This window comes from Anabrus simplex, chromosome 14 (assembly GCF_040414725.1).
Source record: "Anabrus simplex isolate iqAnaSimp1 chromosome 14, ASM4041472v1, whole genome shotgun sequence".
Lineage (NCBI taxonomy): Eukaryota > Metazoa > Arthropoda > Insecta > Orthoptera > Tettigoniidae > Anabrus > Anabrus simplex.
The window spans coordinates 31416911-31444086 of NC_090278.1; the positions used below are offsets into that span (position 1 = coordinate 31416911).

The 27176-nt window shown below is 41.6% G+C and overlaps 1 protein-coding gene and 1 pseudogene across 1 annotated transcript in view; both read left to right on the forward strand.

The window, feature by feature from the left end:
* Positions 1-27176, forward strand: part of LOC136885394 (uncharacterized) — a 682520-nt gene that overhangs the window by 15795 nt on the left and 639549 nt on the right. The window lies entirely within an intron of this gene.
* Positions 9797-11051, forward strand: LOC136885788 (prostaglandin reductase 1 pseudogene; annotated as a pseudogene).

Consider the following 27176-nt stretch of genomic DNA (forward strand, 5'->3'; position numbering starts at 1 on the left):
ATCCAGTCGTTGCTTTTAGTGAACGTGAGATGAGCTGAAGATTAACACTATTATTGTTGACTAGAGAGCGACATGTTATGTGAACACCTTTTAGTCCACTTAGAGCTGATAACACTCTCTATGTTTATCTTATCTCGAGAAGCATGACGTGGCCTCACATGTAGACGCTTGACAAAACGTCCAAGTCATGATGAGATTTAAGATAAATGAGTCGTTTATTTCAGAAATCCTCTAAGTGACACTTTTATAAAAATGTATTTTTTGATGGGATGTTACTATTCGGAGATAAACACAGTGGAACCTTGATATCTCGAATCACCTTGGGAGCTAAATTTTATTTCGAGTTATCGAAGATTCGAGATACATATGTATCTACGGGCTTATACTGAATACATTATTTTAACAGTATTTAAAATTATACAAACAAACTCTATTTTACGGCATCACTTTAATTATAACCCTTGTAATGGTATCTCTTTAGAAGACAGTGGTGAAACAAGGAACACAGCTCTGTTAACACCTTAGAAAAAAATTCGTCAGCCTCTTCTGTTTGTTACTGTTAAACTTTCCTGTCTTTACGTTGAAACTTCTTGTCAATACCACGCAACCGAAATTCGTAAATGGGGCTTGTCATCCGTGACTTCGTGGGCTGACCGGTAATTAATTCACACTCGAGAAACAGTGAGGCATCGCCGATTTTCCGATCACTACAAGTTTTAGTTTTTCGATTCCCCTCACGCCCGCCTCTATGGTGTAGTGGTTAATGTGATTGGCGGCCACCTCCAGAGGTCCGGGTTCGAATCCCGGGTCTGCCACGAAATTTGAAATGTGGTACGAGGGCTGGAACGGGGTCTGCTCAGCCTCGGGAGGTCAACTGAGTAGAGGTGGGTTCGATTCCCACCTCAGCCATCCTAGAAGTGGTTTTCTGTGGATTCCCACTTCTCATCCAGGCAAATGCCGGGATGGTACCTAACTTAAGGCCACGGCCGCTTCCTTCCCTCTTCCATGCCTGTCCCATCCAATCTTCCAATCCCTCCACAAGGCCCCTGTTCAGCATAGCAGGTGAGGCCGCTTGGGCGAGGTACTGGTCATTCTCCCCAGTTGTATCCCCCGACCCAAAGTCTGAAGCTCCAGGACACTGCCCTTGAGGCGGTAGAGGTGGGATCCCCCGCTTAGTCCGAGGGAAAAACCGACCCCGGACGGTAAACAGATTAAGAAGAAGAAGAAGAAGAAGAAGAAGAAGAAGAAGAAGAAGAAGAAGAAGATGATGATGATTCCCGTCACATTTGCTCCCAGCATCACTGTAACCCTTTCTTTACTTGTTAACTGTTCCTCACAAACCACAAATGCCGTATTGCACAAAATTCGTGTCACAGAGTATTTTTTGCTTCAAGGGAGGAAATGTTTGTTTCGAGAAATCGGGGAATTCGTGTAACCGAATTTTGAGTAATACGGAAACAAGTACACACGAAGAATAAGACAAGAAGGCCGGGATAGTGGTGGTGATTATTGTTTTAAGAGGAAGCACAACTAGGCAACCGTCCTCTATATAACACTAATCAGAGAGAAAAAAAGGGAAGGGATCCGACACTTCGAAAAATGAAGATATCGGCCAAATAAAGACAAGGGCCACGAAGCGCGTTAAAATGAAATACTCCCTAGCCCTCGCAAACCTATTAGCGTCGGGGTAGGAAAAGAACAAGAGTTGACCAAGGGAGGTCGGATAGGATAGCTGAAAGTGAGGAGCCTGGCACAAGTAAGTGGAAGCAATGCCAGGAATCAGCTAAGGGCCCCGTGGTCGCCAACCCAAGCTCCAAAGTTCTGAGCCCCTGGGGCCCCTTTTAGTCGCCTCTTACGACAGGCAGGGGATACCGTGGGTTTTATTGTACCGCCCCCACCAACAGGGGGAGAAAGGCCGGTATAAGTCACTTCGAGATACTGAAAACTCGAGTAATGGAGGTTCGAGATATCGAGGTTCGACTGTACATTGCTTTCTGCAGAAACAACCTATGTACCATGTAAGCAATGCTATTAGGCAGCTGTGTAAATCATGTGTTTATTTCAGAAAGAACCCAAGCGCTTAGGTTCTTTCTGCGGTAAATTCATTCCTTCACCCATGGCGATTGGTGGCCCTGTTAACCCAACCTGTTTTTGTGACGCTTGTTTTATTTTTAGTGAGTTTGTTGCTGTTGTGGCAGTAAACACGGAGTGGTCGAGTGTGTGTCTGTAGTGAAAATTAAATATTATTGTATTTAGTGATAGTTCTTAAACCGTGTCTGAGGGTTCAGAAGATGAATCTAATCTTAAGCGTAAAAATGGAGTGAGACATGAAGATAAATGCAAGCGAAACGTTGTCCGGAATCTAGAATAGGCTACAAGGACTGAGGTAAGTGTCCCACAAAGAAAAAGAGCAGTGGCGTATAGTGAGTGCTACCAAGGCTATCGGAGAAGCCCAAACCTCAAATGAGAACGATGGAAATTTAAAGCACATTATAATGTAGGTTTCTGGCACATTGTTCCATTTACGAATCTTGAAAGTGATGAGAAATATCGTCGGCGCATTTCTGAGTGTAAGGCATCGGATCTTGCAGCCCAGGATCTGCGTCCCTTTCCCCTCGACCCACCTCGTGCCGTTTGCTACTGTATGTCCGATTCGTGCGGGGGCTCGGCGGGTGATAGGTGTGCTAGGCTTCGCTCCGTCCAGCGTTGCCAACCGAACGATCTGGATCGTATATGTACGATAATTCAATGCTGTGTACTATCATACGATCCAACCCGCACCTATTGTATGAGCCTAAGACGTATAGTAAATTTTGTTTTATTTTATCTGTAAAATGCGTAGATTTTTGTTCCTTCTTCTACTTGTGGAGGTTATGTTCCATCATAGATGACAAGTTTGAAAGAGAGGGAGAGGATTTTCGAATAATGAGATTCCCAAAGGGAATTTACCAAGAATGGGCTCTTTCTTTTCTGAGTTATTTCACAGTCCCGTGCCTGTACTCTAATCAATGGATCATGCCTTCAGCAGATTGACGATGGCTGTGGGAAATTATTCTTTGTCAATGTCAATGATGCTATTAAAGCCTACTCTGAAGTAAATTAATTTTTGGCTAAGTTACAGGAGGTGAGAAACACGTTTGGTAAAAGTGAGTTTCCCGCACTTCCAGAATTTTCACTCTCTATTTTCTCACGCCCTCACTCGAAAGCTGATTGTGAAACAATATTCAGCAAAATTAATCTCATTAAAGTCAAAAACAGGAATAGCCTAATTACTTCAACTGTGAACGGATGCTTGCTGGGCAGTTAGTGTGTTCGAGTCAGTGGTACGTGTAAAGAGAACATGCTCAGAAGGATGACTAAAGCAGAATTGTACTGTATAATCAACCAGCAAGCTCCAAACTTTCTGCTGTGAATGTGCCTAGAGCAGGGCCTCTCAGGGTGCATGCGCCTGGTGCATGCACTGTGCACGGTGCAAAAGACGACTTCGCTTGGTTGACCAGAGTGTAGACCACCCACTCCTCGATTTGGAGCAATAGCGCTGTGTCTCTCTTTCCCCACGCCTGTCTCGCTCGCTCCGCCTGTCTCCCTTGTATTGTATTACTTGTATTGTGTTATAAGTAGACGCTACATAAAGGGGCTTTTCAGCCTCAGTGGCATGTATATCATCATTATCAATAAATTCATATTCAATAATTCTTCCTCACTTGCTCCGTAGCGCTCCAAATACGAACCGAGTTGAGCCGAGTAGCCCAGGGACGAAGCGTTGGTCCTAGCCGAGCCGAGTGGGACCAATGTACTGTGCACAGGAACTCTGCGCCTCGATTCGCACGCGTGAGATTTTGGGCGTTTGAGAGGCCCTGGCCTAGAGGTTCCATAGAGAAAAGGTGATCATGACGATAAGGCACTTCAGTAACTTTATATCTCATATAGACTACTTCTTTACAAATTACCGAATTCTTGAGTAATCTAAATAACATATATTTTCATATCCTTGATACTGCAGGCCTATGTCACATATTGGCACAGTGACTTATAATTATGTTACACCCTAACTTGTTTGAATGTTGAGTTGCGGCAGTGGACACCTAGCTATGGTGTTATAGTTAATCCGTGGAACGTACAGTTTTACGTGGGGCCCGAATCAGAGGTATAGGACTTTTCGGAAATCTCATCTTATTAACCAAGGATCAAACCAGTCAGCTTCTTGGGAAACAAGCTGCTGCGTAAGTGAGATATTGCGTCTGTAAAGAGATTTAAATAGTAAATTTTGTGAGGGTTATTTTAAGTCGTACGATCCTCTCTTGAAAAAATACAACCTTTTTGGGGTTACTGTACTATCCTGACCATCTCAGATGTTGGCAACGCTGGTCCCGTCAGATATCCACTGCTGCGTTTCTCATCGTATATACTTCCACACCTCACACTTGGTATCTCACTCCCGCTTACTTTTACATCCTTGTAGTAAGACACTGCACGACTGCTGTTATAGGAGTAATATAGTGTTCCTTTTATTGGTATATCTGCTAAACTGAAATGCAATCTTCCAGGTTTGGTGTTCTTTTTTGTTGGTTGGAATCGAGCCCGTGATCATGGGTCGGATGCCACGACTGGTCTCCTTACAGAGCTAATAAACCAGTGAACTATGGGTACGACCGCTGGTAATTATTCTAAATTTTAATTTAATAATACCGGTAATAATAATAATAATAATAATAATAATAATAATAATAATAATAATAATCATAATAATAAAGGTGAACGGAATCTCTACGGGCTAGGTGGTGGCCTAACGAGGATGAAACGAATGGCGAAGACGTCATAAACACCCAGTCCCCAAACCAGAGGGATTAACAGTACGAGGGGCTAGTTCTTGAGAATTGGACCGGGAGCATCGGACTAAAGGCAAGCATTATAACCATTTAGCCACTAAGCCGGACTTAAATTTGCTAGTCCTTATGCTACCATCTCCACTGATCAGGCGTTAGGCTTCTCCATTGGCTGCAGCTCAAAACGCTTAAGGCCTGACGTTCACTAACCCACGGCCGACTGGACCCCTCGCTGCGCTCCGAGCGACGCATCAAGTCGGCCGTGACTAAATCAACTATCGAAAAGGGGTAACCTAAGTCTAGTGGTAGGCTACCTCTTGATCCCAGCATAAGCCACTGGAAGAAAGGTTCCCCAGATAATCCCGCCGAAATATAAACTGTGAGTGTAAAATTAAAAGTCATTTAAAAGTTACTAACGAAACAATACCGGAATTCTGGAAACATTTTTATTCTTCCGAGAATAAAAATACCTGAGACACTTGCAAAACTTTGGTTGAGGTTATGCCAGTAAAACGTTGGCGTAAAAACCAAACCCCACGGCACTACAGATCTTGAAGGGCCTTGGCCTACAAAGTGACTGCTCCTCAGCCCGAAGGCCTGCAGATTACGAGGTGACGTGTGGTCAGCACGACGAATCCTCTCGGCCGTTATTCTTGGTTTTCTAGACCGGGGTCGCTATCTCACCGTCAGATAGCTCCCCAATTCTAATCACGTAGGCTGAGTAGACCTCGACCCAGCCCTCAGGTCCAGGTAAAAATCCCTGACCTGACATCGAACCCGGGGCCTCCGAGTAAGAGGCAAGCACGCTACCCCTACACTACAGACCTAACGTAAAATAACACGCTAAATATGAATTCGATTCCCTCCTCGGCCATCCTCGAAGTTTGTTATGTGGTTTTCCCAATTCTTCTCCAATCGAATGCCGTGATGGGACCTAACTTAAAGCCATGGCGCTTCCTTCACCCTTCCTTGTCGATACATTCCAATCCCCCCCCCCCCAAAAAAAGACCTTGTTCGTGTCAGGCCGCCTCGGCGAGGTACTGGTCCTCCTTCCCAGTTGTATCCCCCGACCCATGTCTACATTCCAGGACACTGCCCTTGAAGCGGTAGAGGTGGGATCCCTCGCTGAGTCCGAAGGTAAACCAGCCCTGGAGTGCAAACGGATTAAGGAAGATGAGAAAAAGAAAGTTTATTATTATTATTATTATTATTATTATTATTATTATTATTATTATTAATGTTCCGGGGCATCTGTGGAACAGCAGAGGTGAAAGAAGGTGCTGGGTGGAATAGGTCACAACTTACGAAATTAAAGTTAATTTAAAACTTTAACAAAGGTTATATTTTCTTTTCAAGATAAATAAATAACAGAATATAACAGGTACCAAGTAGCAGATCAACAAATTAAGAAAGTACAATTTTAGTTTGTTACAAAATTTGGTCTTCGAGCCCGACACTCACGAACCTTGAGCTATAAGCCCAACTTTACCTATATAGGAAGTTCAAACAAAGGGGCAGAAAACCCAATCATGCCAAGGAGCACTGGCTCCTGACTACCATATTAAGCCTCATCGAGGCACACAGAAAACAAATTTAAGAAAGAGCGAACCCGCTCTCAAGATTCAAGCCCATCAAAGGCCACAACAAACAATACTTCAAACTGCCCTCAAGGCATACCAAGAACAGGGGTAATAAATACCCAACCTACTGGGCCTATTCAGTAAAGAAGCAGGTTAATTACATGGCCCAAAATACCAACTTGACTGGAGGCGTAACTTGCACTCCTAATACACTTTTAAAACCTACTTGGCAGGTAGGCCGCATACACAAGGGCTAATCCCATACTAAAGAGGTGAATTGTATAAGAAGACTTTATTACACTAAGAAAGGAAGAAACGGTTGTGAAAACAAGGTCACCTCAAAACAATAGGAGTGGGAGCTCGAGAGGGTTTAGCACTCTCTATCCCAATTTATAGTTAAAGAGACGAAATTTTACCAAGTGTCTATTACATTTTAAAGATAGGTTACATGAGAAAAGTTTCGAACCTGCCCCGAGGGTTAAACTGCTGAGCTAGCGAGAAATGAAGTTATTAAATTGCCATTACCTTATGGATGAACTGCTGCCCGAAGAAAGAGGCGCTTTCCGCCCCCTGCTACATAATCACACTAGGAGAGATGTTACTGAAGTGGCACCGAGACAAGAAAATCAGCAGTTTATATACCCTCGTGGAACATTCGAGACCTTTCGTGAATGATAAGACACACCCACAGCAGTTTATTGGTTACAGAGCACAGTTACAGAGCAGGTTGGGGAAGAAAGCCCCGATTGACCGAAAATTAATTTAAGAATTTCGGGATTGTCTAATTTCAAAACTGGCGGAAAGAAAGGATTAACATTGCCAACTCTCAAACCACAGAACAAAATTTAGCAAAAAGAAAACTTATGAAAGTTAAATTTCTTCAGGACAGTTCATTCCTTTACACCAGAGTGCGTTATTATAGTTTTTGTAGAGACATCTGTTAGAGAACATCCAAATTTCTTGATCCGGAGGAAACAAACACAAGTCGAAATAGACACCGTTCAGATACTTCAAAATTACCAAATTTACTGTGGTGACATCTTTCGAGAAACTATTGAATTAATATAGTTTGTTAAAGTTTAGGCGTTCTCCTGTAGTGGAGTTTCGACTGGCGCAATATTTGAATTTGCGTCGTGGAGGTGAACCGCCAGGTACAATTAATATTATTATCATCAACATCATCATCATTGGGGACGCAGACGAAGAATACACCCATGGTATCCCATGTCTGTAGTAAGAGGCGACTAAAAGAGGAGACCAAGGTATACTGTATTTTGAAACACGAGATTACACGAGGTACACCGTGAGTCGACTTTCCTTCGATTAGTACCCCACGAGAGGTAAACCATCTGTCTATGGATGGATCACTATGGGTTTACTGTACCCGTGTATAGTGTCTGCCACTATGTCGGAGGCTCACTCTCTGTCCAGATTCGGTTGTATACCCCAAGGTGTTAAAACGGGGCTATCATCGCTGGTGTGTTTCAGCATCTGGTTGTGGGCATCATGGGTATGAGTTTCGAGGAACCCGACGGATCTGGGGTTATCTGAGATTAGTACCACTATATGAGCGACACCGTGGATCTAGGTTACTTGTGATTAGTACCACTGCATGAGAAATACAATCGTTCTATTTTACTAGCGTTAAGTACCATCATGAAGGGCCGATGATTTGTATTGTCATCAAGCATCATCGATTCAGTATTGTGCTTTGGAAGGAACCCCTTGGTCAATATATACCATTCTTTAAAGTTAGATTCTGGGAAGATGGAGCATTGCAGTTCGGATCCACTGATTGTTCATCGTCGTCGTTCTGAATTTTAGTCAGTGGATTGATTTTGGAATTATTTTTAACTTTCAATATTGGGAGTTGGATCCGCCGATCATTTTACATTCATTCTTCATCATCAAGTTTTGAATTCTGGTCAGTACATGAATTTTGGAATTTTAAACTCTCCTTACATTTCGTATCTTTTCGTGCCATTGGAAGCCGATGACCTAGATGTTATGCCCCTTTTTAAACAACAAACATTATTATTATTATTATTATTATTATTATTATTATTATTATTATTATTATTATTATTATTATTATCATTATTCCTTAGTTATGCCCTACTAAGGAACGCCTTTTTCTTTTTTTCTCCCAAGATCTCTTCATTTTCTCGCAGTGACTTCTGTTGCGATCTTCTGACCAGATTTTGTTGGTGGTAGTGCTTGGATTGTGTGTAAAGCGGTGATTATCGACTTATTATCTGTACTTAGACCTGTCTAATCTGTGATGCCTATTTCCTGAAGATCTTTTCCAACTTCGAGAAGGCAATTTTTTATTGTCATTGATAGGGCAAGGTTAGAATTATTTCGGCAAATCACTGATAACTCATTTCGAGATTACGCCAGTAAAATTTCAAACGTATTTTCCTAAATGTGTCTGAGATTTTCTCTGAGTGTTGGTCCAGGCCATTATTAGTACCGCTATTATTAGTAGTAGTGGTATAAGCGATAAGCTCATTAGGACTACGAGAAGTACTTAGAAGCCTGCATTTGCCTTGTGAACATATATCTTGCACTATTTTACTTTGCGTTTCCTTTGTGTTTTCCACCAGGTTGTCCTAGTCTTTTTCTTGCCACTGGCGGAGTTAAAACTGAAGATTACCCGCTTGCGGGCATATGCCGGTGTAAATTCTGCCTGCATCAGATCAGTTTTGATTTTGCCAATCCATTTTACATTGTCTTTTTCGGCTATACTCTTATTTCCGTAGATTTCAGCTATTTGTTTTATAATTCTGGCTAGGTCCAATCTTTTGATATGCCCATAGAATCTTTACCAGGGTTTTCTAATGTTACTGTGAATATTTATGTATTGTTTGATTTCTAGTATGCCTCCGAGTACTTATTGTCTATCTGCGAGTTTTCTTCTACAGTTTTTTCTTATGATTCTGCGTTCCTTTTACTCGTGAGCCGTTTCCTCCATCATTGTCGCCAAAGTCCTGTCAGTGTCAGTGCGACGTTATGCAAACTGTAACAAAAAACACTAATCCTACTCGAACTCCGGTGAAGCGTAGAGACTCTTACATATTAACGCTGTTCTTGGTCCTAATCAAGACTCCTCTGAATGGCTGGTTGCTCCTATCACAAACGCCACCAGCCGAGTAAATTCTGTCAACGCCACCTGCCCCAGGGAGGGACCATCCCAGACGTGTCGTAGATTACGCCGTGACTTGACGCTTCTTATCACAGACCCGATCAAGGCCGGCTAATGAATGTGCTGTTTTTTGCGTTAAGTACCTGTAGATAACCCTACAAGGACAGCCTGTCTCTGTGTGTCAAAGTGGCGAGTCACGATGTATTAACAGCCTAGTCACTCAGTATAAATACGAGACCATTTATCAGTAGTCTAACTAGTACAGTGCTGATAACACTACCTGGTGTTAGAGCTCGCTGAGAAAGGAACAATTAAACATGGTGAAGACAAAGAAGTTCATCCTAGCCAAGAAATTCCAAGGCGAGCCTAAAGAAACTGATTTTCAGCTCGTCGAAGAAGAACTTCCACCACTCAAGGATGGAGAAATCCTGTGTGAAGCTGTGTGGCTCAGCGTAGATCCTTACATGAGAGTAAATGCCGAAACACTTTCTACGGGCAGTACGATGATGGGCGGTCAAGTGGCGAAAATCATTGAAAGTCGCAATAAGGACTTTCCTGTCGGGAAATACGTCATGGGTCTCCTCGGATGGCAGACGAAGAGCATTGACAAACCACAGAAGAAAATAGTTGGAAATAATACGTTCCTTCTTCCAGACTTCGAAGGTCTTCCTCTGTCCCTAGCGCTGGGTGTATTGGGTATGCCTGGCAACACCGCCTATTTTGGTTTCCTCGAGATCTGCAAACCCAAGGCAGGTGAAGTGGTGGTGGTGAGCGGCGCTGCGGGGGCGGTAGGTAGCATGGTGGGTCAGATCGCCCGCATTAAGGGCTGCAAGGTGATAGGTTTCGCTGGCTCTGACGACAAGGTACGCTGGCTTAAGAACGACCTGCACTTCGACGCCGCCTACAACTACAAGAAGACGGACGTGCACACGGCGCTGAATGAGGCGGCACCCAACGGTGTGGACTGTTACTTCGACAACGTTGGCGGCGTCATGAGCAGCAAGATCTTAGATCACATGAATCGCCGGGGCCGAATCTCCGTGTGTGGCGGTATTAGCACGTACAATGCGAACGACAAAGAACCAGCCTTAGCGCCAGCTATGCAGGTCAATATGGTATGGAAAGAGCTGAAGATGGAGGGTTTCGTCGTCTATAGCTGGGGGGATCGCTGGTTGGAAGGTATTCAACAGATGAAGGAGTGGGTCAAGAGCAAACAGCTGGTCTACCAAGAAACCGTCACAGAAGGATTTGAGAACATGCCCAAAGCGTTCATCGGCATGATGCGAGGTGCGAATACGGGCAAGGCAGTTGTTAAGGCCTAAAGGACACTCCTCTTGAAGTGAAGTGTTGCGAACATTACGTCATGTTAAGAAATTCATTATATGGGCAATGTTACGTCGAGTAAATATGTATAACTTTATTATTTTTTAAATCTCATGTGCCCGTCAAGATTGTTTATTATTATCATTGTAGAAAATAAATACGAGTGTAACGCCTGAAGATATGTGATGTGCTCTTGGATTTCTCTGATTGTGTAGTCTTTAATTGTGTCAGTACAGTAATTCATTTTACTGACATTGTCACTTTGATAATCGTTGTCCCGTCTCGTTATTAGTGTATTTGTGAATTGTGTCTGATTTGAACTGTGATGTGAGTTTAATCCTACTTTTTTGTTTTATCGAAGCCTACGTTATAATGCTTGAATGCTCATCGATTGTAAGACGTGTTTGCGTGTTAGCAAAGCCACTGTAAAGCTCTTCCGATGCTTCGTCGTTGTTGTGAGTAGCGGTCAGTTTAGTGCGACTTCAGTACAGGTAGAAAATGTAATTATTTTAATAAAATATAATTTATGCTATTAATATTCGATGAGATTCTGTCACTTTTTGAAATTTAGTCTCATTGTGTGTGAATATCTCACACTGTTGCATGCATCTCCTGACTTAGTAGGCCTCTTTAGAACGATCATACTTTTACTTGTAACTTTTTGCTCCTACATTTGTTCTTATTTTATTGTGACCGGTAATTGATGGCGATTTATTACTATTTCATAGACGGATACCCTTCCTGAGGGTATAGTGTTCACTAAAACGTGTTTCTTTGCTGTCGTGTTGTACATAGATGAAGACGAACACAATTACCCAGTCCCTGAGCCACAGGAATTAACTGTACGCCGATAAAATTGAATGTCGGGAATCCAACCCGATACGTTCGAACCGGAGGCCAGTATGAGAACGAAGACTGGACCTTCATTCTGTAGCGAACTTTACGTGGTCTAGTTTAATAATAATAATAATAATAATAATAATAATAATAATAATAATAATAATAATAATAATAATAATAATAATTCGGTATAACCTCGTTAACTCGAAATCCAAAGAAGTGAAAAATCTAGGGTTAAGTTAGTGTTAAATGAATATCCAATTCATTTATTATTTATTTATTTATTTAATCCATTTACCAGTTCAGAATAAAAATCCTTGAACAGCCTGAACATGAACCCAGAGCTCTGCACCGCAGAGCTGACTATCGGTTATTTGAGAAAGCACACATTTTCACCACCAGTAGTTTTGAGAAAAGTGGAAAAAAAACTGCCTACAGCTTCTAATAACTTATTTGGAATTTGTGTCCGGTCTTTGGTAATAATTCTGATCAATTTTGAAATCAAAAATAAGTGATATACCGACTGAAAGTTACTGGACCTGTGTGATTTCTCAAATAAATAAACTCTTGCCCACCACTGTGGTTTAGTGGCTGCCATACTCGGAGGCCCGGGTTCGATTCCCAGCTCTGCCACAAAATTCGATAAGTGGTACGAAGACTGAAACGAGGTCCACTCGGCCTCGGGAAGACAACTGAGGGGAGGGAGGTTCGATTCTCACTTCAGCCATCCTCGAAGTGGTTTTCCGGGATGGTACCTACGTTAAGGCCAGGGCCGCTTCCTTCCCTCTTCCTTGTCTATCCCTTCCAAACTTTCCATCCTCCACAAGGCCCCTGTTCAGCATAGCAGGTGAGTCCACATGGACGAGGTACTTGTCCTCGTCCCTGATTTTATTTTCGTCATATTTTACGTGTGTGCACATAGTTCATCGCAGTTGTTTTCAACATTTTTTAATGTCATTTGTGTGTGTTTGTACAGTTTTGCATTGAGGCTGATGATGGCCGACCAAGGCCGAAATTAATTCCTAGATTGGAAATGTAATGTAAACATTGCATAATATAGAATTGAAAAGACCGAGCTCGATAGCTGCAGTCGCTTAAGTGCGGCCAGTATCCAGTATTCGGGAGATAGTAGGTTCGAACCCCACTGTTGACAGCCCTGAAGATGGTTTTCTGTGGTTTGCCATTTTCACACCAGACAAATGCTGGGGCTGTACCTCAATTAAGGCCACGGCCGCTGCCTTCCTACTCCTAGCCCTTTCCTGTGCCATCTTCGCCATAAGACCTATCTGTGTCGGTGCGACGTAAAGCAACTAGCAAAAAAAAAAAAAAAAAGTAAGTATTGAAAAGGTGGACCATTACGACTTAAGTTTAGTTATTTTGTAATCGCTATATATTATTTGTGACTTTTCTTCAAAACTGATCACTTTTCCTGTCATTTGTGACATCTTCACGGCAAGAGGTCGCGCGAGGGAAATTGAGTAGCCCATTTGCAAAACCCGCTATATGCATTATAAGAACTTTTTGGGTATTGACGAAAAATCTGTACAAACTAACATAAACCTGATAGAAAGCTGATTCATTTTTTAAAAAATTCACAAAAAAACCTGAAATATCTATATAGGAGCCCATAATCTCATTAACGTAGGAAGTCAGCTATTTAAATATTGATTCCACACATAACTGGTTTTGCAACTGCATAATGCATATAGCAGGTTTTGCAACTCAATGGGTGGCCATTTCGTTTCTCTGATAGTTTGCAAAACCTGCTATTTTATGATGATAAGGACTTACAAAAGGATAGAGAGGGGCTTAAAAAACACCAATATTCGTGAAAAAATGTATTTCAATGATATATTACCTGTTGATTAGCATCCATTAATAAACTACAACCAGTTCACAAACTAGTTTCAAAATTAAACAGGAATAATGTAACATACAATATGACGAGTTGAAATCTATTGACTTCAAAAGGTGTTATTTAAACAGTCACTTTGCAAAAACTTGCAAATTAAATAAAATAGTCTTTCACATTGAGACAAAACAAGAAAACTTGCAAACTAAATAAAATATTCTTTCACATTGAGAAAAAATAAGGAAAACTTAAATTGTTCATTTTGGCCGATAATAATACCCATCAGTGTGAAAACATCAGGTGAGCATGCAATACATCCTTGCTTATGTGAAATCAACATCATCTTCCTCCATTAGTACAAAATCACTCTCACTGTCGTCTTCACAATCGTCATCCATACAGCCCTCTTTCGTAGCAATACCATCAGCTGCAAGGAGCGTATTGTAGAACTGCAACTTTTCATTTTCACCCCAGTTTTCACCAAAGTGGAGGCATAAACGTCGCCTGATATCCTTCAGTTTTTCTGCCTTCACTTGCACAGTTTCTTCAACGTTTTCAATACAAGCGTTTTGCCTGAAGTTTTTTCCCTTCCTGCAAATACTTTTAGGTTCACAAATGTCAATGTTGTAAAACGGGTCGCCTTGAACTAAAGTGATGTTCTTGTTTTTGCCACGCGTGATCGTAATTTTCTTTGAATTCTGAAATTTGAAATGCCATTGGCCTGGCTGTTTGAGGATTCCATCAGAGTAGGATTTCCAGTTACCGACTGAACAACTTCGACCCAAATGGATTACCGTAGCATAGCTCTCTAACACTTTTGTGTAATCCTCTGGGCTCTCAATCACATCCATTTGCCTGAATTCCCTCTCCAATTTGCCGAAAACTCTGTCTGGTGGAATGAATGAGTGCCCAACAACAGGGAATCAAATCTCAACAGTTTTAACATGCTGAGGAGCTTCAAAAAGCAGGAGTGAGACAACATTCCAAGAATTGCTTTAATTTTATTCTGACCGCCGCATCCGTCAGAAAACAAACGTACAGTTGTAACCTCATCTAAAGCAGAGTTGCATAGTCTGTGATGCAATGCTGAAGCAATTTGGTTACATCCCTTGGGATACTCATTTTCGGTCCAAAAATAGCTAAAAGTGTTGCTTTTATTTTGTGGTGATAATGATGAACCCTGGCATATGGTGAAGTTGTAGAGGTAGAGTTGGCGGGAGTAGTAAGCTGCCTGATCTGGAATTTTCGGAAGTACTAAGTTTTTCTGACAATCGTAGCTCAGTGTTAGTGCATTTTCCACTTCAAGCCGAATCTTATCGTAGAAAGCATCTGCTCGTTTCTTGTGTGTTTTTAACTGGAATTTGAAACCATCTCTCTTCTCTGGAGATTTTTCTTGCAAAATCTTGTTCTGAATGCACATGCAAGTAGAGCATTTGTCTGAGTATGGACTGTCAAAACTGATATTGAAGTTTTCTGTGAATACCGTACGGAAAAATTCATATTCAACGATGAGATCATCACTTTGGTGTATCTCAACATACATTTTCCACATCTTTTTTGTGTTCAAATCACTAGGGAAGTACTGTCGTTTAGTTTTCTTTCCCCAACAATAGTGGCTCTGAATTGGTTTGAAAGTTTTAATAAATGCTTTCACTGCTTCACGTTTTGGCTTATATATTTCAGTTCTACGGTCACCGCCTCGTGTTTCAGAAGGTGTAGTACCACTTTCCATGAATCTCTGACACAATCGGTTCACACGGTCACGCTTCTCCTGCAGAATGTTTAAAAACGCAGCTCGGCACACTCTCACATCTTCAGTTACATCACCTCTTTGTTTTGGATGAATAAAGTAGGTGCTTAAATTCCTCCTCCTAGGAACACCCGGTGCAACACACTTCTTTTTTAGAGTAGTAAGTTGAACATGCTAAAGGATGAAGTTTCTTTTCCACTGCAAGTCTGGTTTCTCGTAATACCTCTGATGTATTTTACGAACATCTTGTATCGACACCTCATGACATCGAAAGGTTGCTAACTTCTGGTGTTTACAATCTGGTTTCTTTGGCAGTCCTTTAGATACGTGTCTGGAAACAAAATAACACTTGAGAATTCTCCGCTAAGGCATTTTGAAAATTCATCAACCTAATTAAAACAAACAGCTAGCACGTAACAATGAAGCACACTAAGCGCCTCCATTAAAATGTTCTGAAAATAAAGCATACCTTGCTCTTTTAGCGACATTCCTTTTCCACGTTTCAGGGCATCTTCTCCTTTTCCTGGACATTGTAGGCCCAGTTTCAATCACTATTTCAATGTCACTAGTATGATTTGCAGTATGGTTTTCTTCTTGTAACATTGCTGTACGTTCATTTGCTTCCATCATTGCAGTCATTACACTTATCACAAGCAAATAAAACTAGATAAACAACACTATCAAGATAAGACCAGAACGACCACGTTGCCTTCCGTTGGCGGGCTCAAAAGCAAACAAATGAGTGACTCAGCAGCTGCTACCTTCATAGAGTAAGGAATCTCTGCTCGCTGCCTTCTTGCCTTGATGTAGCATAAACATTTATTCCTAGAGAAAAGAAATCAATGCAGTGATTAGGATAATTTAGCTGGTTTTGCTTCTGCATTATCTCTGACAAGATGAAGGCCATAACAGCTGCGATAAATATAGCGGCTTTTGCATCTCCATATGAATATAACTGGCTTTGCAAATTTATGGCCGATGCACATAGCGCGCTTTGCAAATAACTGAACTTTTCTCTTCCAGTTTTAGAAGGCAAATAGCGCATTATGCAACTCAAATGTTAGTGAAATATGTGGGTCTTGGAGTAATGAAGGCTGGGGAACCAAAAGCTCGAAATCGAATTTTCCGTCATATAGCGGGTTTTGCAAATGGACTACTCAATTGCTTCCGCTTAATTGAGCTGCTATTTTCCTTTTGCAGTGAATGCTCTGATAAAAACGTACATATGTACCCTGTTTAACTGCCTTTCAACTAGTACTAACATAATTGCCCAGTAACAATATTTTCTCAATGTAAAAAAATTAATGAATTTGTTTGCAAATTCCGGTAAAATTACGTGAGTTTTTAAAGAGCGCGAGAGGTCACGCGTGAGCAAATTGCCTCAACGTTTGCATTTGTACATTTCAATGAATGATTAGGTCACAATTCCAGATAAAACTACCGCACCACACTTCACTGAAAGCCACCATAAACCTCATGAACTTTACTTAAGAAACTTTCTTTGAAATGCAGTCATGTAAGAGTGCACTACGCGAGGGGTCGCACAAAGGCAATATGCCGCGGCGGATGCGATATTGAAAGAAAACTTAAACTACTCTGGAACGAAGCAGGCAATACACTGACGATAATCAACGTCAGGTGGGAGAGAGGGAGGGGAGGGATGAAACGAGCGCCCTAAGCCCTACAGCGGCTAGCAACGAAATTATTAACAAATATTTAAAAAGTGCGCCAAACTGCCGCGGGCGCGACCTCTCGCGTGTTAACAGACAGACTGATTTGAAATTTATAATCCACTGAAAAGAAGAGTTTGAAAATAAGCTTTACATTGTTGTCAGAAATCCCGAAACGCGTAACCAACAAATAGCATCATTGGGCGTTATAGCCGATACATTTCTCCTAAAATGTGATAAAAAAGTACCAGTGATTTTCAAAGTGTGGTTCGTGACCCAACTGTGACCTAACTGTTGTCAGTGAACATTTTCAGTCGTTTTTTTTTTTAATTTAGTGTTTTTGTCTACCACTATACAACAGTCCCCTTTCCGAACTATTCATTCTAAAACAGCTGTATGTGTCAGTTTGTACCTCCCTTTGACTAGGTATGTAGAAATGCTTACTTATACCGCATTACTTTTCTTTAGATTTTGTTTCAAAATATTCTTATTCACTTAAATTATTTTCAGTAGCAGTGTGTATAGTACAATAGTAATTGTAGCACTAATAATTGCACTCATATAGGGAGGGGGTACCCCTGAAAGAAAACATAATTACTTTTTAATAGCTATAGAGTAAGTCCGGGAGAGAAGGCACACCGGGAGGGATGGCACACGCTAGACCAGTGCGATATTCTCCCACTAGATCGCATGACCACTGCTTCCCGTGTGTACAGTGGCACTGCCTTCGTGAAGTACAGGACGTACGGTAGCAAGCGCGGGAAAGCAATCAGCTGATCGTTAGGGGGGAAGTTTAGCACGTGAGTTAGTTGAGTTAATTTTGAGTTTTAATTTTGTAGTTTATTTGTGTAATGTTATATCCCTAGTGTAAAATGAATTTAGTTAGTGCATTCAGCGTTTTATTATCAACCATGATATGTATAATTGAATTAAGGTTATCAGTGAGAGAAATCACCATGCTAAGAGTTGCTGTGTGCCTGGCTGCAAAGCCAAAAGTAAACGAGGAGAGTACTCTCCAGTATTTGGTTTCCTTCTGATGAAGAAAGAGTTAGGTTATGTAAGAAGGATATTCCTAGGGAGAAATTAATACTTAATCATCACCCAGTTGTGTGTAGCAACCACTTTCCTGGAGACTAAATCCTGAGGGAAATAAGAGTGTCTCGTCCAGATGGTGAGTTAAAATTTCTTATTATGTCAAAAACATGGATAACATTAGATATATTTTTATGTAATCAGACTAATGGCTTATTTGAATTCGGTGTAATTGAAAATTCAAGCCCAATTTATGCATTTTACCATTTTAGGTAGAAATGTATTGTGAAATAACACTGCTGAGATATTTCCTGTCAAATTTCATATCGTAGGCAATGGAACGGGGTTATTCCATGAAAATAATTGTATAGGCATTATCTGCTGTTTTAAAATCTACATTTTTAAAACAATAATTGAATTTCGTTACAGTGACAGTAAATGTTTGTTATTGTTGGAAGTTGGAGGTTAGGTTACTCGTAATCTCTATTGTAGGTACTGAATTGGTGATACTGAAATAATTTACAATTTTAGTATATTATATTGGTAATTGGTTGCTTGTTTTCTATCAGTGTGTGTATGATGTGAACGTTCCAGTCGACTAGAAAATTAATAGAAATCGTAAGAATATGTCTCAAAGTGTTAGCCTGTACCAAATACAGTAGAGACAATACGCGACACTCAGCGAGATATCGAGGGACAGCTATTAGATGCAAGTTTCTGGTGATTATTGTTACTGTTTTGCTAGTTGCTTTACGTCGCACCGACACAGATAGGCCTTATAGCGACGATGGGACAGGAAAGGCCTAGGAATGGGTAGGAAGCGGTCGTGGCCTTAATCAAGATACAGCTCCAGCATTTGCCTGGTGTGAAAATGGGAAACGGAAAACCGATGGGATTCGAACCCACTATCTCCTCAATGCGAGCTCACAGCTGCAGACCCCTAACCGCACGGCCAACTCGCCCGGTGATTATTGTTACTAACACACTTTAAATGCCTCGAAGAGTTCTTGCAGTAGGGTAGAGCAACCTCAACAAATTCATATAGCCCCATAATTAGGCCAGTAAATAGCGGCTGGGGATATTGCAGGCGTACCCAAAGTGACTGATCAAGTTCATCAATAGGGATAGATTAACTGAGGTGTAAACATTATTCAAGCGCGTACTGCGTTCAGTTTCTTTTGCATTACACGCGCCAAATAACCACACACACTCACACTAGTGCCTGCGAAGCTCTTACCAAAGTGGCACACAGTGTTTCAGGGGCTCACGAACATCTTCCAGCAAATCAGATACCATTGACTCTGTTTATTCAAGTCTGGGAGAAGATATTGAGGCAGAAAATTGTGAGTTCTGCTTGTGCATAACGCTAGCACCATCGGTGGACATTAAAATACCGGATTTTAGAATTCTCTTTACGGAATTCTGAGCAGCCCGTGAGTCAGTCATGTCACTGTTCCCTCTTCCATTCTTATAGCCCTAGACATGGCTTGAAATGGATGTCCTGAAAGGCCTGTGTTAGCGCATAAAACATTCTGTAGAAGATGAACTGTGTCGCTCATATGGGGATTTTCTCCTGTTTACGGCTGAATGCCCTTCCTGACGCCAACCCTATGTGGAGGCATATAATTACTATTGCGTTTTTCTGTCATCATTGGTAGTCTGGTGTTTTGTCTGTATTTGAAGAGAAGAGTATTGGGAGAGACACAAATACCCAGTCCCCGAGCCTGGAGAATTAATCAGACGCGATTAAAACCCCCATCCCGGACGGGAATCGAACCAGAGGCCCTCTGAACCAAAGAACTCAACGTTGACCATTCACCCAAGAAGTCAGACAGTGATAATAATAACTTTATGTGTTTCTTCGGCAAGTCATCTTTTTTGGTGAGGGGGGGGGGGGGTGTTTGGAGCTTCTTGTATCTTTACAACATATTGGCAGAAACTGTTGCATGGTAGTGCATGAATGAAGCACACATGACTTAATTACCCGTCAGGAAATTTTTTGAACATGGGAGTATTTGTTCTGTGCTTGTTCGTCACAAGACGACTAACATAGAATCCATCCTTCAAAACTTGCCGAACCAAGAGGAAAATTCATTTCCTTATAATGCCTTCACCGTGAAGTAGGCAGGCGGAATCGTAAATTTCTTCATCAATCCGAATGCCCTTCCTGACGCCAACCCTATGTGGAGGCATATAATTACTATTGCGTTTTTCTGTCATGGTTGGTGGTCTGGTGCTTTGTCTGTATTTGAAGAGAAGAGTATTGGGAGAGACACAAACCCCCAGTCCCCGAGCCAGGAGAATTAATCAGACGCGATTAAGATCCCCATCCCGGACGGGAATCGAACCAGAGGCCCTTTGGCGAGTTGAGGGTTTATTCCAATTTCTTTATAGACTCCCTCTGCTTCGACAAGTCTATAGAATCTGTCCTCTTTATTTTACAGAAGCCGCTCTTTCTTCGCAAATAAGCGAGCAAAGTTTCTTCAGATCATTCTGCTTGCAATCTTTCCTTTATTAGCGGTGAGATACCTGCTTCAAACTTCATCGCTCCTCTAATGTACAACGTAAAGGTGACTGATCTCTGTCCATATTCGTAATCTTTCAGAGAAGCAATCCGCTAACAAGTACAATCCCGTATGATGCATCATTTTCACTGAAAAGAAGTACAGTACTAGCCTGTTTTCCGCTATTTCGTTCAGACAGCTCTGGGGCCAGTTGGTGCCGCCACCTACCTTTGGTATTTGTAAATGCACTGTTTAGTTTAGTGCCATGTTGGTGCCATCGGGTGCATATCGAGCAGGCAGTGGTGAGAACTAAAGTAATTTGTTGGATGTCACATGGCGCTAGTAATTTCGCTTGAAACCGTGGATATTTCTGACAAGTACGTCTTCTCTGCCTTCAAAGTTTTGCTATTGCATGAAGTAACAGCCCACAGACTGGGTTGTTCATGCTAAAATAACTTCGCATTGCCACAGACAGACGACTAGGTTAGTCAACGACTATGCCGGTGTGATATGCGCCATGTTGGGCCAACACAGTTCCTTCACCAAACTTCGGGTGAGATGGCGCGCTACATTTCTGGGAGCGATGGTGCGGTATGCTTTGAATTTGTTCAATTCTGTGTCACATTATACTAATTATGGAGAAGAAAAAGCAGTTATAGCCCTCCTTAGCATATCAAGTACATAACACCATTTCACACGGACACTGGGAGAGAGAGAGATGGCCGCAAGTGACACACCTTGAAGCCAAGGACCCCTTTCAATAATCCACTTATATTAAGACCATTTCCTTCATAAGGCAGGGAGGAAAGATACAAGCAATGACGGCTAGCATAAAAATAAGTTAGTCGAAATCTTGGCGAAGGCTTGCTGCACGATCATTACAAAATCCGCGCCATCACTTCCGGACTTACTCCATATTTTCATTTTTTTTTACAAAACAACCTCATACCCTTCAAAATACACCTCACTACAGCTAATACATTTGTCCCACGGTGCTTCCTCTGTTCTAAACATTTTTTGCAGTCATGACAATGTTCAAGTCGTTTGACTTGCCATGTAATGTCCAGTTTTCGCCAAGCTTCTCGACTCCTTAAGTGAAATGTGCACACCTGAGTCTTGTTGGGATTTGGCTTTAGATGATTGCCTTCATAGTAAGAGCTAAGAGTATCTAGTGCAGAAGTCAACTTGGAATCTTCTATTCTGCAGGCGAATGCCAATTAGAGATGTTATTTTATAATCATTAGTAAGCTGGTCAATTTTCCTCACCAACTTTTTGTGGTTGATGGTGTCGTAGGTAGCTATTAAGTCAACAAAGGCAACTCCTGTTACCTTACGCTGTTCAAAACCATCCTCGATGTGTTGAGTAAGGTTCAATATCTGACTTCGCATGACTTTCCAGGTCGAAAACCAGCTTGTTGAGGAATGAACTTTCCTTCGAGGATGCCACTAATTCGATTAAGGATAAGGCCCTCGAAGATCTCGAAACAATGACATAACAATGATACTGGGCGAAAGTATTTAGGATCGTTTGGCTCCTTACCAGGCTTAAGTAGTGCAACCACTCGAGCTTTCCTCCAGTGCTTGGGAATATAAAGCTTAGATACACAGTCACTAATCATTGTAAGCAGCCATTGCACAGTGGTCCGGCCGAACTTCTTGATCTGTTCTACCCTGATATCATCGATGCCAGCAGCTTTATTTAATTTCAAGGTGGAGATGGCAGAATCTAGTTCATTCAAGGTGAAGGGTTCTCGGAGATTATGGTTCTCACTTCCTGGGGTTCGTTCCAGTTGCTTCCGTGTACTCCGACCTTTAGTCTTCCCGTTCATGAGTAATTGGCTTGCAATCTGGTCTGCTGTTATTGTAGTGAAGTTTCTAGGTTTCGTTGGGTCACCGCCGAGGTTTTTCAGGAGATTCAAGGTTCGCGTATTGTTTAACTTCATAGCCCGATTCTCTACCACTTAACTTTGCGATTTGTTGAGATAGTGTGCAGCATTTCCTCACCAACTTGGATAGTGTCATCAGCAAATGGGTCAGCTTCAAAAAAAATCTTTGTAATGGTTCATCAGGTGTTTGCTGTCCTCAGTCAGTTCTGGTATGTAACGTGTTCTACAACCTCTTGGAATGGTCCTTCTGGAGGCTGTCTGGATGCATTTGACAAATGCCTCGTATATCTCAGTTTGCGGTGGGATCTTGGTAACTTCTGTATTAAGCTCGTTGGTGAATCTTTTCCAATCGGCCTTCTGAAAATTATACCTTCGCTTGAAAGGCACCTCCTCTGGCACTACCATGGCATTCACTTTGTGCAGATTACAGGTCTATGTTGGGTAGATGGGATGGGCTTACACATGATCTTCACACAAATCCCAGCAACTTTTGATGACACGAAAATATAGTCAAAGTTATAGTCTCTCTTCCACCGACCACTATTGAAGGATGCTGGTAGCTTTGGATCATGAATTAGATGAAGATCATGAATATCTGTCCAGGTTGCCAGTTTATCTCCATTGGTATCTGAATCTGGGTGTCCACAAGATGTGCCTCGGCAGTTGTTGTCGTCAAGGATGAAATTTACGCTCTGGTACTTAAAGTTAGTACGTTCTTCAAAAGTGAAGTCAACGTTAGGAGGCTTGTATATGTAAGTAACGCTAAAGTGCGGCGTACATACAGAAAGAATCTCGATGTCATCCCTTTCAGTCAGCGAGGTTGATGTGATATTTACATTTGGTCTGGTGAAAATGGCACTACCGTATTTATCATGGGACTTTTCCAGAACAAGCTCCATGCTTGCGATTTTGGGTAGATGGCTGTTGTAGCCCCTGTGAGTCTCTTGCACTAGAAGGATGTCACATTTACATTCCTTACACAAATCAGCCAATAAGGTCTCATTGGCACACGAAAAACCCGCGATATTTAACGAGACTATGACAAGTGGTATTGAAAAAGGCCCTTTAGGAGGATTACTACTTCTGTGTTGACCGGTAGTGGAAGAATCCGCCGCTGCTAATTTACAACGTTGCCCGGGGAGCGCCCGATTGTACTGATTTTTCATAGCGTAATTTATCTTCGGGGAGGCTTCTTCCAGCTATCATGCTTTTGAGTTACACAAGCCGGATGAGTCTGGTGTATTATTAGGTTGGAGGATGAACTTGTGTGTTTACAACTTACGTGACAAAGGCGAAGCATGTATGAATACTTATATGTATGTATTTCGAGATGCTCTTCCTACTATTGAGCACTTGTCTGATATTGATGATCAAATTATTGGTTCTAACTTGCTTACTGCTTATGCATCTCAGGTTGCAATGACTGCTGATAATAAATTATGTTGGTGTTCGAAAACGAATGCTAAATTATGGAGGGGACACGTACTCGGTGTTGTAATAGATATAAAATCAGAAGAGAGTTCATTAAAATTAAATTTATTTGGTAATGCAACGCTATACTTTAAAGTATAAAGTTATTGGATTTTTGGGGTACGCCAACCAAAAAGTTTGAATACCACTGTTTTATACAATATGCATTCGGAACAATATATCCCACTCTTTCCAAATCCCCAATCAGTTTCAGCGATAAGTCTATTTTTACATAAGTCTAAATTCGTACTTTCTGGTGATTCAGTTCAAGAAATGCCTAAGTCCAAAGAAATCACTAACTCCACTCAATGCAAGGAAAGAAATCCCTAAGTCTAAGTCTCTAAGGCTCTCTCCCTCCTCCTATCCTAGATATTGTTGTCAACAAACACACTCTGCCACATTTATTTCTTGCTCAAGAATCATTGTAGGGCAATTGTTTGGTATGTGTTTGAAGTATTCTTACATATAGCAGGAGAGATGTCTAAGAACATGTTAGGTGGAGATGAAATAGGTACGCACAAGAAACTGTTCCAAGAAACGGTTTTGTCTGTATATGTTTAACGCCCCGTCCTGTTAAGATACTACTCGTCCTTATCCTATACCCTAAACTCCAAGTTCACCGGGCGAGTTGGCCTAACCGCACGGCCTACTCGCCCGCTCCGTGAAGAGTAGGCCTACATCAACACCTCGAATATATCCAGCCCGTTCTGTCGCTCTTCCAAGCGAACGTATAAGCTAAATATTAACAATATTAATGTTGACTAGAGAGCGGCATGATCTGCGCACAACTTAGAGCTGATAACACTATCTTTATTTATCTTATCTCCAGCAGCATGGCGTGGCCTCACAAGTAGGGGCTTGGAAAAACGTCAGAATCATGATGTGGATTAAGATAAATGAACCATTTGTTTCAGAACTCATGTAAGTGACACTTTTATCAAAGGAATTTTTGGACGGGATATTACTATAATAAGTACCATTGCTTTTTCAGAAACAACCTATGTTCCATATAAGCAATGCTATTAGGCAGCTGTGTAAATAATGTGTTTATTTCTGCGGTAAATTCTCTCCTCCACTCGTGACGGTTGGTGGCCCTGTTAACCTAACCTGTTTTTGTGACTTGTTTTGATTTTACTGTGTTTGTTGTTGTTGTTGTGGCAGTAAACACGGAGTGGTCGAGTGTGTGTCTGTAGTGGAAATTTACTATGAGTGATTATTAAGTAGTGTTTAGTTCTTAAACCATGTCTGACAGTTCAGAAGATGAACTTAATCCTAAGCGTAAACATGGCGTGAGACGATGCAAAATACAAGCAGTGCGCTGTCCGGAAGCTAGAAAACAAGGGCTGAGTTAGGTGTCCCATAAATAAAAAAAGCAGTGGCATATACTGAGGGTTACCGAGGCTATCGGAGGAACCCAAACCTCAAATGAGAACGATGGACCTCTGAAGCACATTTAATGAAAGCATCTGACACATTGTTCCCTCCATAAAACTTGAAAGCAGTGAGAAAAGAAACGTTGCACGTATTTCTGAGAGCAGGGCATCGGAGATTGGTTTTGCAGCCCAGGCTCTGCGTCCATTTCCCCTCGACCAACCTCGCGCGGTTTGCTGCTGTATGTCCGATTCGTGCGGTGGCCTGGCGTGGGGGGATAGGTGTGCTAGGCTTCGCTCCGTCCGATCGCCACTCCTGCGTTCCTCATCGTATATACTTCCTCATCTCATAATGCTGACTTAATTATATAGATAACAGAGTGCTGGTATCTCACTCCTGTTTACTTCTACATCATTGTAGGGAGACACTGCAGAGCTGCTGTTATAGGAGTAATAAAGCGTTCTTTTATTGGTAGATCTGCTAAACTGAACTGCAATCTTCCAGATTTAGTGCTCTTTTTTGTTGGTTGGAATCGAGCCCGTGACCATGGGTACGACCGCTGGTATTGCTCTGTTATTCTAAAGTTTAATTTAATAATCTACTTTTCAGTGCTTACATAAAATAGGCAATAAAGGAAATCAAAGAGGAATTTGGAAAGGGAATCGAAGTCCAAGGAGAGGAAAGCAAAACCCTGAGATTTGCGGATGATATTGTTATTTTATCTGACTACAAAAGATCAGGAGAAATTACAGAATGGCATGGACAGAGTCCTGGAGGAGGAATACAAGATGAAAATAAATAAGTCCAAAACAAAAGTAATGGAGTGCTTTCGAACAAAGTCAGGTGATGTAGGAAATATTAGAGTAGGAAATGAAGTCTTAAAGGAATTAGATGGATATTGTTAGTTGGGTAGTAAAATAACTAATCATGGTAGAAGTAAGGAGGGCATAAAAATGCAGACTATCACAAGCAAGGAAGAGCTTTCTTCAGAAAGGAAATTAGTTCACTTCAAACATTGATAGAGGAATTAGAAAGATATTTTTGAAGACTTCCGTCTGGAGCGTGGCATTGTATGGAAGTGAAACATTGACGATAATTAGCGTTTGAAATGTGGTTTTACAGAAGAATGCAGAAGGTGAGATGGGTAGATAGAATCACGAATGAAGAGATACTGAATCGAATTGGTGAGAGGAGATCGATTTGACTAAATTTGACCAAAAGAAGAGATAGAATGATAGGGCATACCTTACGACACCCAGGACTTGCAGAGGTGGTTTTTGAGGGAAGTGTACGTGGTAAGAACGGTAGAGGTAGACCAAGATACGAATATGACAAGCAGATTCGAGCAGATATAGGATGTAGTAAGTTAGTTATATAGTAATTGAAAGGTTAGTACAGGATAGGGTGGCATGGAGTGCTGTATCAAACCAGTGTATGGACTGATGACTCAAACAATAATAATAATAATAATAATAATAATAATAATGATAATAAAAATAATAATAATGTGCATGGCATCTGTACAGGCTTGGTGGTGACCTAATGAGGATGAAATGTATGGCGAAGACGTCATAAACACCCAGTCCCCAAGTCAGGGTAATTAACAGTACGAGGGGTTGATTCTGAGCGTTGAACAGGGGCCATCGGACTAAAGGCCGGCATTCTATCAATTTAGCCACAAAGCCGGACTTTAACTTGCTAAACCTTGGGCTACCATCTCCAGTGATCAGGTGTTGACTATCGACAGTAGCAGAGGTCAGGGCAGTAGCATGTGAAACAGCCTTGACAGTACAATTCTCCGTTGGCTATTGGCTAGAGTTCAAAGCGCTTAAAGCTGGACGTTCACTAAACCAACTATCGAAAAGGGGGAACCTAAGTCTAGTGGTAGCCCATCTCTTTATCCCAGCATACGCCACTGGATAAGTGG